We start from the raw sequence: 15,114 nt of genomic DNA on the forward strand, positions 1-15,114 counted from the left end.
AAGAAAGAGAAACGTGGGGCTGGGTCTTCAGGCTGGTCTACACGGGGAGCAGAGCACTGGGGTGCTGAGGGCAGGGGGGCGCGGGGCCCCACAGGAGCCGCGAGGCAGCGCCCGTCCTGCCAGTGGTGGGGCTTCACTGGCCTGGCTTGAGGGGTGCAGTACATGGGGAAGAGACTGGTTTTGTGTGGGTGTGCGCGTGGGTGCAAGGCAGCTTCTGCCCCAAGGGAGGTTTCCACAGGGCCAAGCTGCTGGTGGGGAGAAGAGCAGAGCTGAGCTGAGCTGAGCTGCTGCCTCTGCCCCGCAGCAGGCTGGGAGGGAAGCTGTGGCGTGGCGACAAAAAGATGGCACACATGGCCCCATGGGCCCACCGGGCCTCACTCCATCTCCATCTGCCTCCTTAGCCACTTTTAAGCCATGGCTGACGGCACCCTGGGCCTGGGCTAAAAGGGTGTCAGGGGACTTCGGTGCATGAAGGCAGCTCCTTCACGCTCGTCCACACTGTTGATGGCACTGAGAGGAAACTCCAGGGAGGTTTTCTGACAAAAGGACCACTTCGCACGTGGGTGAGCTGCCTGAAGCTTTTCAAGCCAAGCGTCTCTTGCCTCCACAGCATGAATGGCCATGAAAGAAGGTTAAGACCAGCCATAATTGGCCCAGCAGAGCCCCGGGAAGCCCGCAGTCAGCAGCCAGGCACCCCTGCCACCATGCCAGGCTGTGGCTGGACTCTGCTGCTTGAAAGCAGGCTGGGCGCCGGCGATAAAAGGCAGCGAAGTCTCTGAGGAGGCAACAGGCCGGGCAGGGCAGGGGCAGACATGGCCGTGATCTGAGCAATGCTCCGGGCTCTTCTCCCAGCAGCAGAGCAAGCTTTTTCCACACAGCTGGGGGGCACTGGTGCATGCGATCCTGAATGAGTTTCCTGAGCTGCCTTACTTTCAGGGGTGGCTGAAAGCACCACGGCCTTGCATGTGCCAGAAAGTGGTGGTAGCCTTATGCAAGATGATTTCTCCAAGTAACAAACCTGGGGCCAAGGACAGGGCATCCATCCCAAAGGGCAGACAGGCACTGTAAACCTGAGTGCTGTCAAGCAAAGACTCCAGCCAGCCCCTGGCAGCTCCCCTGCCTGCCCTGGCAGACCTTCCTAGCACTGGAGGTGTGCGGGCAGAGCTGCTCGTGGGGCAGACAGGGGCCTTCTGGGGGATCCGTAATGCATAATGGGCCCCGTAATGACATGGCAGTCACAAAAGTCATGCGGCAGATGGGCAGGTGGTTACCTCTGCTTTGCCTGTGGATCTTGCCATAGCACTTGCAAGATCCCCAGCATGCACAGACAGAAATATGCATGCACTTGTGACTATTTTTTGCATTTCACAGCTTGGCTGGGTGCAGCTGCATTTGGGAAAATGCAGTGTATTTTTCATCCCGTGCCTGGCAGAAAGAAGCGCAGAGCTCTCCATGCACTTGGAAATTGTTCAGCAGCAAGAAGCTACCGATAGCACTTGCTGTTCTTCCCAAACATATCCTTTCTCTTCTTTTTATTGTAGTAACTCTTTATTTCTGCCAAGTGATTTTCATGAACATCATTACTACCCTGTTGCAGCAGAAGCTTAATCTCTGTGTAAGAAGAGCAGCTGAGTAGGAGTGAGTCACCCTCGTTCCAGTAAGGAAGCCCCTTCAGGAAGCCTCTCTAGCAATGATGTCCTGTGCAGCCCTCATCAGCCAGTGAGCTATTGAGCTTTAACAATGCTGACAGTGTGTAATACTGCCCCGGAAACCTTCAGAGATTGCTTGTCAGACATAGCCAGTGTCTCCAGTGCCCAGAAAGCTAATCTAGCAGCAGACAGATCTCGGGTAAGGAACCCAAGTAGAAAGGAGGTACCCTCTTGGCTGTAAATGGCAAGGGACCAAAAGGTGCGGGAGTCGTTTCATGAGCACCACTGGCAACCTGGAACATAGTCAGAAAAAAAAGAGACTGCCTCTGGGGATCTGAAGGTCAGCTGAAAAGCTAAGCTGCTAAAAACAATAGTGCTGCTGTAAGTGGTCTAGGAGAGGCTTCAAGGGCAGATTGTGCATGAGAGCACAGTGAAACTGATGTGGAAGCTGCCACAGAGGCAGCTTTTGAGCGATGTACTGAGACTGTAATGGAAGGTGCTTGGTATCCCACAAGCCTTTGGCGCCGGAATGATACACATTTTTCAGGATGGAGAAAGGGAGAAAGTGCATTTGCCATTAATTTTTAATAATAACGGAGTGTTCTGTAGTGATAGGTAGTTTCTATAGGCTATAGTACAGGCTGGCTGCAGCAGAGGTGGCCCACTGGCAACCTTCTCACTGATAAGGCCGTCACAAGAGGAGCACAGAGGGAAGGACTGGAAAATGTTTCTAAGGCACTGCTATAATGCCACAAAAAATGAAACATTACTACACAAACTGAGCATTTCCACTGAAGTGCCCTGCTGCTACTAAATTACAGTTTCTTAGACCTGCATTTCAGTTTCTTTGGGCACAAGAAGATAGTACAGCTTGTGCTCCACTGGTGGCCAGGAGACACTGTCTCTGTAGTTCCTGCTGGGGCCTGAGATGCAGCCCTCCAGGACGAGGTAGGACGTAGCTGCTGGGCTTATCTGGGACTCAAGGGATGTGGATTCAGTTCCCTGTGGAGTCACAGACCTCCTGTGTGCCCAGGTAAGACACATGGACCAAATTTGCTGAGGGGCTGAGCTTCTGTTGGAGTGAGTGTTCCCAATTTCAGAGGGAGTATGCTGGAGAGTTCAGTCCTCCAAATTAGATTTCTGCTTTGGTTCTCTTTTCATGTAACTCCCCTCCTTCCTGCCTTAGTCTGACCACTTTTATTTGGGTTGCAAAATTCTTTGGGATAAATATGTGAAGTGTCTGGCAGACACGAGGGGGCTGTCATCTTGCTTGGCTAGTATTGCAGTCCAAGTAATGGGTGGCAGAGGAAAGGAGAATAGGGAGCCTGAGGTGTTGAGGATACCCAGGCTACTGCTCCCAGCCTCCAGTTGTCTCCCAGCTCAGCTGGTTGCGTAGCTGTGACATGACCTCTCTGCTGACCTGATAGTTCACCCATGGGTAATGAGTGAGACCCGTGCAAGCTGCTAAGAGGACCCATCTTTGCAAAGTCCTACAAGCTCTTTCTAGCCCCGGAGGTGTTGCTCTTGCCAGGTTACAGAGAACTCAGTGGAAAAGATGTCCCTGGGCATGCTGTTCATGCCTGTCTGCAGCCCAGCCTGCACATAGCAGTCTGAATTTGGGCAGTGTGAGCTCTCCTGGGCTCATACTGTGAAAGCAGGACACGGTTGCCAAGATGAGCAGCTCCTATATTGCATGGAGGGCAAAAACCAGTGTTTCTGCTCTCACCACCAGAGGTTATGGGAGAGAGAAGTACTCCAGCCCTGTGCTCCTCTGCCCCTGCAGATGGGAGACTCCTAAGTTCCTAAATGAGGATCCTAAGATCCTAAATGAGCATGAAGCAATCCTTTCTGGATACTTTGAGGGAAGACAAAAGGACAAAGGGCACTTTAGCACCACGAGGAAGAGAAAAATGAAACTTGCTTCCAAGGATTCAACCCTTAAGCACAGTGACGTAGAAAGAAGGAGATTCTGTTTACAGAGGAAGTGAGAAAGGAAATTAGAGTGAGGGAGGAAGAAGCAGCTCGCCAATGAAAGCTTGTCCTTCGGGGCAGGGCAAAGAGGTACGTCTGTTCCTCGGGGAGCTTGTTTCCCAGAAGCAGAAACCACTGTCTGTGTCTGCATTGCCTGTGGCACTGGTGTGCTGCTGTTTGTGGGCCAGGCTTTGACGGAGGCCCATGTGTGCACTCGTTCATGCCGCAGCACAGCCAGACCTAGCTCCCTTCCCTCCCCTTGGGGGGTCAGGGCAGGATGCTTTTTGAATATTGAATCTCTTCATTCTTGAAGAGCTCCACTTCCTTGGAAAGTAAAAGATAGGGTCGGGGAGCGGGCAACCTAAGACTTGGAGTGTGTCTTGGAAACTGGAAAATGTCCCATGTGTTTTGTTCCTGCTGCTGGTGGGAGCCTGGAGAAGCTGGCTGGCTCTATGGCACCGTTCCGGCTGCGGATCAGTGCATCTCCCAGACCTTCAGCCAAGCACACAGCATGTGTTAGTGCTGCCCCTGCAGCCCTCATCTCCCTGTCAGGTCTCAAAAAATTCCTTCCCTTGTTTCACAAGGTCTTAGAGCAACCTCCCCATACCGCTGAGCCTGCTGGTAGCTTTGGATTGTGTATCTAGTAAGCTGGCAGCAGGGTAGCTGCAGTGATGCCATCCCCGAGGGGCTGCAAATCCTGTCTTAACCAAGCAGGCTGATATTTCAGCTTCTCTGCATCAGCAATGAGCTTGGGATTGCTGCAGGGGATAGAGCAGAATTGAGAAGGGAAAACAGCAGCAGCAGTGACCGGAATGCTGCGTAAAGTTACCTGGCCTGTCTTGAGCAACCGAGCCAGGACACCAGGAGCTGCCCCGCTGCAGCAGCTGGGAGCTGGCATCTGTATCTCCATGGCCACAACCTGCAGGGACAGGAAGGGAGGCAGACAGGTAGGTGCCATGAATTTCTGTTTATTCTGACCCTCTCCCAAGGGCTCGCTGTGGTTCCCTTCCTTCCTCTGCCCTGCAGGGGATGCTTTGTTTTTTCATTTTCAAAATCTTGCTGTCCTTGAGTTCAGAATAGCAGCCAAGGCCAAGGATGCAACAACAGGGACAGGGTAGAAGGTCTCCTAGGTGTCTGTGACCGACGCTGGGAATCCTTTTCCATTTCTTGCCCTTTTCACTCCTTTCCACAAAGACAAGCACCTTCCTCTGTTCTGCCCTCTTTCCTCTCCTGGGCATTAAGCACTAGAAAATGCATATGGGCTTTTGTATTTAAGAAGGCTGAAAACTGGTGTAGCAGCTGGGATATAGCTGTCGCTTGTCAGCAGTGCTAGACCTGATGCTTGTCTGATTTGGACTTGTGTGAACAGGCATGCAGAAAGAACCTTCAGTATCATGCAGATAATGCCATGAACTGCAGGGCTTCAGGTGCCTGCGCCAGGGTGGGAGGGGACGAGGACAACAGCAGCAACAATAAACTGTTACAGAAGTAGCACCTATTACGTATTGTTCAACAGATTTTCTGCACAGGGCCAGAACTAATTTGCAGTTGAGCAGCAGAGGAGCCGTCTGCAGGCAGCTGGCTGGATTCAGGGGTGACTCAGCTTGCTAAGCATGTGTTCCCTCAGGTCTAGTCACTTCCCGCCTCCTGCTTGACTTTTCTACCTTACAAAGATATTTGAAGAACTAACTGAAAGTATATGCTCAACAGTATGATACAGGGTATGGGTTTCCATGAACATCCCGGGTTTTCTCTTGGGAAAAGGAATATGGAAAGTTTGAAAAAAAAGTTGGATTAGTTTTTATTCTTTCTTTGTTTTCCTTTGTGGGGTAACTTACGATATGGAGCAAAAGCAACAGTACAAGAGGACAGAAATGGGAGTTTGCCAATAGAGAACTGAAAGCAAAATGTAACCTCAGCAGTGATGATGTCATTTTTCAGATGAGAAGCATTGAAAAGCATTCCCAAGCCATTACAAAGGCTCTGTTTCTTACCTATCATGTATGCAGAGTCAACCCCATGTGTGAGCACCGCTAAGCAAATCTCCACCTGCATTCCTGCAGTACCAATGTTTCTGCATTTGCCCATGTATGCCTGGAGTGTATCTCGTAGCTCTTTGGGCTGAGATGCTCCAGAGCTCTTTCCTAGGTAGTTAAAAGGAAACTCGTCTGTTCTTCCAGGAAAAGATCACGGAAAACAGTGGGAGATCTTGAACACTGCTTTCTTTCCACACCTTCTCTGTGCAGACAGGCAGCTCAGGATATAACCTTTGCCCTTGGCCACACCAGCTAGCAGAAGTTTCCAGGGCCAGAGTCCTTCCATGTGGAAAGGCAGTGGGGTAAGAATGAAACTTGTGTGACTGCAGAGAAGGCAGTTACTGATCATAAACCAACCTTTTGATGGCTGCTATGATTTTTCACAATAGCTGGCTCCTTAGAGTTTTTCATAGCAGGTAAAAATATGTCCCTGTCCAATGAGTGCAAATGGGCTTCTTGCACCTGTAAAATGCCCTCTTCCTGCAGGTTAGGAAGAATTTGAAGGCTTCTGGAGTATATACCAGTATCTCAGTGGGAATGTTCCACTGATCTTTGCTCCAGCAGAATTAATATTTGCTTCATCTATTTTGATATGAATAGGAAATTCCAGCAGCTGCCATCTCGGAGGAGTACTGCAGAAGGGTATGGTTAAAATCCAGCATTATGTTGAACTCCTGGGATTGCCAGGCAAGGCATCTCTCTACTAATGATGACATTTTAAAAAACACTGAAGGTTTGAGCTTGGTCCCATTGGGCATTTTGCCATAGATCTTAATGGCTCTGTGGCTGATCTCTTAATCTCTAATGCACCTGTGCAAACTTGACAGTTTATTGCAATTTCATGCTTTTTGGAAATCGTCTCACACTAATGCCATCAGAGAGAGCAATTTTTAAGGTCATTAGCTCAGGACACAACAAATAAATAGTGAGAGAAAACAATCTGTAAATGTCATATTTGTTTAACACAAAAAGTAGCTCCTGAAGAGCAGTTATCCTTATGTCTAGAGACAGCATGAAAATTGCATTCTGTAGCTTGAAAATGTGGATCTGTTGGAATTGAGAAGAGTACAACATGGTTGTTTATCTTGTCTGCTCTGTTCCCTATCTCCTCATTGTTCCCCATGCATCTGTTATTTGACTTATTCACCAATATCCTTAAATTCTTGGACTACAGACTAGGACTCAAGGCATAACTAAAGAACTTCAGGTTCTGCTGCTGAGCTTTGATACCAGTGTTTTTTGCTCTGAGGATAAATAATACTTTTTAGCTGTTATTCCAAATAAAAGGAGTTGGAGTGAGTGGGAGGTATTATGCTTTCTCCACATCAGTAGAAAAGACACAGGCTCACTAATGTAACCTGATGTAAATGCCCTCTGAACAAAAAAAGGCAGAAACGAGTGAAACCTTTACCACTTGAATCAAGTCTGTTCCATCAATAACTACACTTAAAACTGACTTCCAAGTTTACCAGTGATTTGCTTGTGGAGGCAAGCCTGAACCCATGGCCACAAATGGGCATTAGGATGGGAAAATCAGTAAAAAGCCACATAAATACACACCTTGTTAGGGATTAGATTGGGGGAACAAGAGGAATGTGGGCGAGGGGACTGTAAGGCCCCTGCCTTCCTGTGTCCCCAGAGCAGCTCTGCCTTGTGGGGTGCACTTGCCATGTGATGTGATGGAGAGAGGTAACCCAGCCCAACCGCTGCTGGAACATCAGCATCTGGCTGGCTCTTTGCTCCGAGTATTTTGTGGTCACTGATACACTTTAATTGGGTCTAGAAAAAGGCTTCCCTTCAGGTGGTCTTCCAGCTGCCCTGAGGAGGATCTCTGAAGGTCAGAACAGTGGTGTCACCACAGCTTCAGTGCACAGCATGATTTTGCCAGTAAAACCTTCTCCCGTGTCCCATATTGGTCGATTCCAACAAAGTATGATGTCCCCACCGTGAAAGCAGCTGGGTGCACTGGCACACTCTTAATGGTCTGTGAAGGTGGTCTTAAGACTCTTCGGCTTTTCCCCAGGTGCATGAAAGCAGGGCATGCTATTGTCTTACGATTCCCCAAATAAGAGGCTTTGTCCTCTCTGTCACCATCTACCCTTCCTCTCACCCATTATCAACACTGGATACACTGTCCAGCACTACTGTAGTATCTGCTTGTGGGGCAGGACAGATTCACAGATTTAAAAGAAACCCTGACTTCTTTCTGGGCAATTTTTGGAAGGTACATGGGAAGTCACTTACAGTGGCTTTCCCATTGCTGAAACTGTAAGTGAGGTACCAAAGCCTTGGCTCCTGAGATGGGTATTTAGTAAATACTCACCTTGCCCTACTTTAGGCATCTGAGTTGATAGATTTGTCAGCTCTCCAAAGACTGACTGTAGTCCCAAGTGAGTCACTCAAAGCATCCAAGTGTTTCTTGGTTTATGCTGAGTATACAGGCAGTTGGGCCTCCTGAGGCAGCGAGTGGATTAAATGTGCTTTGGTGTCCAAGATGAATGGGGTGAAATACACATTTCTTTATGTGCTAGAGGAACACCAGGCTATCAGCAAGCCCAGATAAGCTTCAGTAATGGATAATTATTACAAGGCATTGTGTCACACTTGGGTTAAGCATGACAAGAATTTCCCCAGAGTTAGAAGATGTCAACATTTGTTGAAAGTATGTGTATTTTTATTGCTTGCTTGAAGTATTTGTTTGTTCATTCTGGAGAACGTTAACACTGTAAATTTACATTTTACAATGTAAGCATTAGTCTGCTAGAGAGTTTTTCCTTTTGGCCAGGTTTCTTTAAATATTAGCAACATGGTTAATGGTTGCTTAATTCATTACAGTTTTATACATTCCTTTAATTAATCTTGTAACTCAGTAGGGCAATAGAGGCTTGAAGAGGGGCTTCACTCCGGTTACGATGACGTCTGTTTGCTTTTATCAAGCCCAGTGACTCAGTTTCAATTGATTTGTATATCCAGAGTTTCATCCACGCCAGGGTGTAGATGCAATTTCAAATAAAGAGAGACAAACTAAACTGAATGTGGAAATGCTGTCAGTTTGGTCATGCTAGAGGATTTGGTGTCTTTGAAAATTCAGCTTCAGTAAAGGGCTTAAAAGTTTTGTCCGGTGGAAATGTGAAATGCCAGGATTTGCTGTCCAAGTGGCAGGTGCAAGATGTCGAAACCTTCTGGATGCTTAACGACCTGACACTCTGCCATTACTTACATCAGCAGTAATCCAGACATTCCGCCCAAAATGTGTAGTCGATCAGCGCTAAAGAAACAGCAAGAACTGCGTCTTCTGCAGGCAGGTTGTTTCTGCTGTGGCGGGGACTGTGCAAAGACGGAGGCAGCTGTATCAGGCAAAACCACAACCCATAAGCCAGAATCCCATCTCCAGCAGGGAACACCACCAGCTGCTCTCAAGGAAAATGCTGAACATCTGGGGAATAGGTACGTTTCGTAGGAGAAGGAAGGGGACGGGACACTTCTTCCTGAGCCCTGTTGTTTTCTCTGGTCTGTAGCATGAGCTGGCCCCTTGGCCTTTGCCAAACGTTCCTTGGCCACTACCTCATGCTCTGGCAGGAGAAGGCACTGCGGTATCTCTCCTGCCCCATAACAACCTCTACCATTGTGCCCAATGCGAGGGGTCAGCCTGACCCATGGTCTATGGCACAGTGCCCTCAGCAGGGCCTTGTTGAGTCTGTGCCTGGGCCCTCCTCCATCACACAGCGGGGTGGTCCTGTCCCACGACCGACCCGGTGGTGGAGCAGCTCTCTCCCTTACAGGGGTATTGTAGATGTTAAAGAAGCTTGTGTGGATCCAGGAGGAGGTTAGACAAGTTGGTGGAGAAAAATCCACTGAGTGTCACCAGAAGGGTTATAGACGCCGCAGCAGGCTCAGGAAATCCCTGAAACACAGGCGGTCATAGGGTGGAAGGGCATTCAGGAGAGGCATCATATAGAGTTGCCCTGTTCATGGAGAGCCAGGGAGCTCGGCCAGGCTGTGCTTTTGCACTGCCACGACTTTGGCAGCACTGCTGGCCAGCGCTGGATGCCCTCGGCTTTTCACCTCTGCCTCGCAATGAGGCTCGCCTGCTTCTGTTGTGCTGCCCGCCTGCTTTTGGCCAGTGCTGTTAAGCAGGTGGCACATCTGAGCTGGGTCAAAACCCAAGGATTCTTTGCTGTGGGTGGTTTTTTTTTTTAGGTTACTTTTCTGCTGGATTCATTCCCTAAGCCGGTTCGAAACGTGGCCCCACAGACAACGGTGCTAGGTAGTGTGAGGGGATGACACAGAGGACGAGAAGGGAGGGCAATGCTAATTGCCTGAGTTGCTACTGGTGGCTTTGTATTGTGAAACCACAGCCTGTTAGTCCTGGTGTTACTATGTCCACAGGAACCTTTGCAACTAAAACCTCAGCTGATGGCAACAGCTGTCTGGTGAAGTTAGGAGAAGTGTGCTAATTTGCAGCAGCAACAAGTAATTTTAGAGAATATCCCATGGCTCCAAATACTCCATATCAATCCTACCCAGCCTACTGTGAACATGTTGCTGTCCTGTGGCAATGAGTTCTGCAGGCTGCTGAAGCTGTGCTGCAGTCTTTGCAGTCATACAGGTACAGATCTGAAAAAATATTTTCTCTTTCTCACAGTTCACATTAATAAAGCTAACAAAACTGTCCCCAGCATATCCACTACTGGCATTTTGACGTGTTTGAATCCAAGGTTTTTAAAATTCCCGTGGGTGTTTTTTTTATTTCTCTGTTAGGAAAAAAGAAAATATGTACCTTTGTATGCATATGTATGTATATGTAACTGCTGAGAAGAATAAATCCCGCTATCATAACAATTTTAAGCAAGAAGAGGCTCTCTGAGAAGGAAAGAGCACATCAGTCACAGAATCACACAGAATTCTGTAACTGACATGCTCTTTGGTTCACACACAGAGTCAAAGAAATGCTGGTATAAAATAATTGCGGCAGATTCCTCTGTGTGCTCTGATTGCTGTGCAGCTTTCCGGGAATTCAGTGTAGCCATAAACCCAGCTTATGGATGGCAGCTTGTGGCTTGGAGCAGTGGCTCTGAGTGCATAGTTGCATCAGTAAATTTGTCCCTATACAAAGAAGAGATTTTTCAAACGCAGAGTGCAGCCCCCAGCTGCTCGTGAATCCTTCCTGAGTCCTGTGAGGGCGGCAGCAATCAATACATGACACGTGACAGCAATCATATATTGATTGTGTATCTTGTCTATTGTATATTGCATATATTGTCTATTGTATATCTCCCCTTTTGCAGCCTGACATCCCATGGTTCTTTGACCCTTTGGGGCAAAATTTCCCTTTGGAAGCGGAGCAGCCTTCTATGTCTCCAAAAACACCAGTCACTCTGGAAACCTGAGAAGTAGCTCACTGAAGAAAACACAAGTGTAGGTCTGGCATATTTTTTACACCTGAAAACCCCAAACCAAGCAGCCACTTGCTGGCTTGCTGTTGCAGCGATGGGCCCAGCGTAGGGGGACAGGGTGGGACTTACTTCCTGGCGGTACATTCCTCGCCGAGTTATGGGCCTAAGGCAGAGCCTTCATTTTCTCCAGATGACTCTCAGGAAATACCCTCCCCATCAGCTATTATTGCCTAAATAATAGGGAGGGAAGTGCAACAGACTTGAGCAATATCTGAGGTACTCCATGGGGCACATCCCAAATCTGGTGTAGGGCAAGGCTGCTAAGACAACTGATTATAATGTCACTCGGTGGGTGTATACGGTTCTTTTTTTGCCGCAGAGTTATGAGGTCATGTGGAAAAATACAGATACTTGTTTAGAAGTAGGTAACTTGCTGAAAAGAAACAGTACAAAACCTCTTCCTAAGCACAGGCCTGTCCTGTCAACATTCGTGCATAGATTTAACTTCAATAATGGGGCCTCTAGGTAGGAAAACATGTGTACAAATGTTTGCAGGATTAGAATCTTAAATGTTAATTTTCCAGAAAGTCCAGTCCAGGAAGGGAAAAGCCTGTTGAGGGAGAGGTCTGCTGGGATTTGATTTATGAACAGGACATCCTGCTTAGTTCCGAGATCTTGCAGATACAATTCTAGTGAGACTGCTGGCTTATTGTGATGGCAAAGAAAAGGAGCTCACTCTCTCCCTTGTCTGCCAAAGGCACTCAAACCTGTCTGGGCATCGTATCAGTGCTAAACATTTGGCATTCTTTATCACGTTTCATCACCACTGTTTACTAAGTGATGTTAAAAATGCACGGCATGTGTGCAGCTCCATGCAAGCAGACTGACACGTCTGTCATTAATTAGCGAGTTACATGCTGTCATTTGTGCAATTAAGCTCAGGGTTGATTCTGTGACCTAGCCACAGAAGATGACTGATGTCCAGAAAGTTGGGGCAAAAGGCAGAGGAGAGGTAGAGCTCTTAGGAGGATGTTTCCCAGTTCTTCTTCTGGATGATTGCAGATGCATCTACATTTTCCACAAGCTGTGGCATGGGTCTAGCTCAGCTTGTGCAGTCAGGTTTCCTTTGTGTGGGAACTAGGGTGCAATGGGGATAGAGAAAGGATGTTTCACTCCCACATCGTTCTCCAGTAGGAGATGAGACATCCAAGACATGCTCTGGGGCAGTAGTCTTGACACATCTGTTACTCGAGTGAGTCCATCACAACAAAGAGCCTTTAGAAAGCTGCTTTGTTCTTGTTGCCTCGGATGCTGGTGCTCAGCTCCAACGACGGAAGGGCTAGCTGCCAGTGGCTGCCTAAAACTGTCCCCTGGTTTTAGCTGGAGTTGCAGTACTTGAGCACCTCAAGCTACTTCTGTGCTATTTAATTAAATGGCGCCAGGGAACATTCCCAGACATAAAGACTGAGTCAGCTATACTGTTAAATTGTTAGGATGTCTAAAGCATGTCTATGGTCCTTCAGATGATGCCCAGGCATGGTTTGGAAGCCAGCAGGGCCTAGAGACCATTCTCAGTAGACATTTGAGATGAAACTGCCTTGTTTTGGCAGATCAGGAAGTTCAGTAGTCTGAAAGTGGACTGTCAGGCTCGTTGGCATGAGTCGCAGGGGACAGACCTGGGCATGTCTGATATACACTGTTATGGACATAGCCTGGGTGTCTCCAGCTGCCTGTCCTTAGGATAGAAGGCTCTTTTATTTACAGGGGGGTTACAAAGGACTGTATCGTGCTTTAAAGGTCAGCACTGGAGCTGGCTGTTCAACTAAATATAATACAGCATAGCTTGGTGGGAGCTGGTAAGGAAGGAGGTGGGTAAACTCACTTGCCTGGATGCTTCCTCATACATGAAGGAAGGAAGTGTCTGAATTAGAAATGGGTAAGCTGTGTTTACCTGTGTTTCCTTCTGGCTACACGACTGAAAAAGCTAACTTTTTACCTTGTTTTATTCCTGACATGTCAGTTATTCACCTCATTCCTTTACCTGGCCCCACATCCCCAAAAACTAGTGCTGAGTCTCATACTTTGTTGGACATTGCAGAAAATCTCAAGCCCACCCTGTTGTCAGTGGACAATGCGTGCATGTTACCAGGAGGAGTAATTCATCTAGCTGTGGATTAACAGAAAAGTCCTCCAGGCAGAGTTTCCTCCCTACCTCGTTCATTACTTTGTCACTGGCTGAATCCCTGCAGTTCATCTTTGTGCTTTGTCATTTTACTGGGAGCCATGGCACTTCACTTCGAAACCAAATCAGTAACTCCAGGCAAATGACTTGCAGCCACCTCGTGGAGCTGTCTGTGTCTTCCAGTTGCTGATGTCCAGTCAGCTGCGTCATCTCCAGAATGAAGAAGCTCTGGGTGGGTCTGGCTACCCACAGCTTTCACTTGGAAACTCCCCATTTCTAAGCCTGTAAGTAGCCCCGCAGGCATGTGGGGCTGCTAAAATTAAAACAGTCTGACCCCAGGAATGGGACTGATGATATGACAGCTGCCTGGCCTTTGAATCAGTTGTTAATCTAACGAAGGGTGATTTAGCTCTGCCAGTCACACGTATGCATCGCAGCTGCAGCAGCGCCTATTGGAGAGGCACCCTGCGGCGCAGGGATCCCTGATCCCCCTTCCCCAGGGCTGTCTCCAGCGTGGGCACAGCCTCAGCTGCAGAGCCAGGTGTCCGGGAGGTGGCAAATACGGGTTTAGAGCGCTTTGTCCTGGATGAAAGAACTCTGCAGCTGTGTGACACAAAGTGCTTAAGAATAACATTTCTCAGCCAAATTGGAGAGGTGTGAAAAATTCAAGCTGATGTGTTGTGCTGCCCTGTGCCTACATGGCTCTTGACTCTTCCCCAGGCTTTTGCTCAGTGGTCCCGTCTCTTTTCCCTTCCCAGTTCTCCAGGGCTATGGCCCCAGGTGCGGCCCCCTCTTTTAAGCAAATTTGTGCTCATACACATTTTCTTTTGCTCAGATGCTCCCCTGACTTGAGCAATTCTTTACTGTCAGCTGTCTCGTGCCAACCTCCTCCGCAGCCAGCAATTCTGCTGAGCACCCGTACAGCTTTCCTGCCACTTGGGCTTATTATACCCAAACTCTGGAAAACTGTCAGCTCTGAGAAAGCGAATGCAGGCACAGGTGTGCAACCCAGCTTTGCTGTTTAAGCTCTGAACAGAGTTTCATGCAGTGAAGTGGGATGGGGCAGGTCCCACTGGGGGGTGAGTAGGGGGGGAAACCTCTGTCCTCAAAAGCTTATGCACCAGACAGAGTGTGGATGAGAGGACAAGACATGGCGTTGGCATCGGAGATGGGCAACTGAGAGACAGAGGGCTCAACTGTCTTCCCTAATCTCATGCAGGGAATCCGCAGCAAATTTAAACACCGACCCAGACTTCCTCTGTCTGGACCACAGCCACATAAGAGCAGCTTTTGGTACGATGAATGAGGAGAAACCCCAGCACGCGTGCCTTATCAGATAGCTTTGTCTGAGATGGGGTGAATGAGGCTGGATCTGGCCCCACGTGGGGCATCCTGGAGGAGTGTGGGTGGGAGCTGGTGTGGGCTGGGTGGGAGGCAGCAGGCGCTGGGAGGGACGCATGTGACTGTTGACAAGCAGAGGAGCTGCCCCCTTTGGCTCACAAGTGAGTTCAAGGTGACTTTGAAGCGGTCTGCAAGATTTTGAGCAGTTTTGGATGGCTTCTGAGAGGAAACTTGGTGTCTGCCAGTGGAGACTCTAGAAGTGAAATAACATGTCTGGTAGCAAACCTCATGAGGCAAATCCCCCGGTGGGTGTAAATCAGCACCTTGGTCCCATTTAGAGCTCTGCTGGCTTACAGCCTGTGCTCCCAGCCATTCTCCCAGGCGGTAAGAAGCACTGGAACAAATTCAGGTGTAATTGCTTCTCACAGAAAAAAACTGTAAGGAACGGCAGCTCACTTAGTGCTGATAAATCTAGGTCTTACTGTTTTCTTTTCCTTGAAGGAAAGCAGAGTTATGATGCAAAGGCAGAAAGACAGGAA

The sequence above is a fragment of the Phaethon lepturus genome, unplaced genomic scaffold (genome assembly GCF_000687285.1).
Source record: "Phaethon lepturus isolate BGI_N335 unplaced genomic scaffold, ASM68728v1 scaffold3359, whole genome shotgun sequence".
Lineage (NCBI taxonomy): Eukaryota > Metazoa > Chordata > Aves > Phaethontiformes > Phaethontidae > Phaethon > Phaethon lepturus.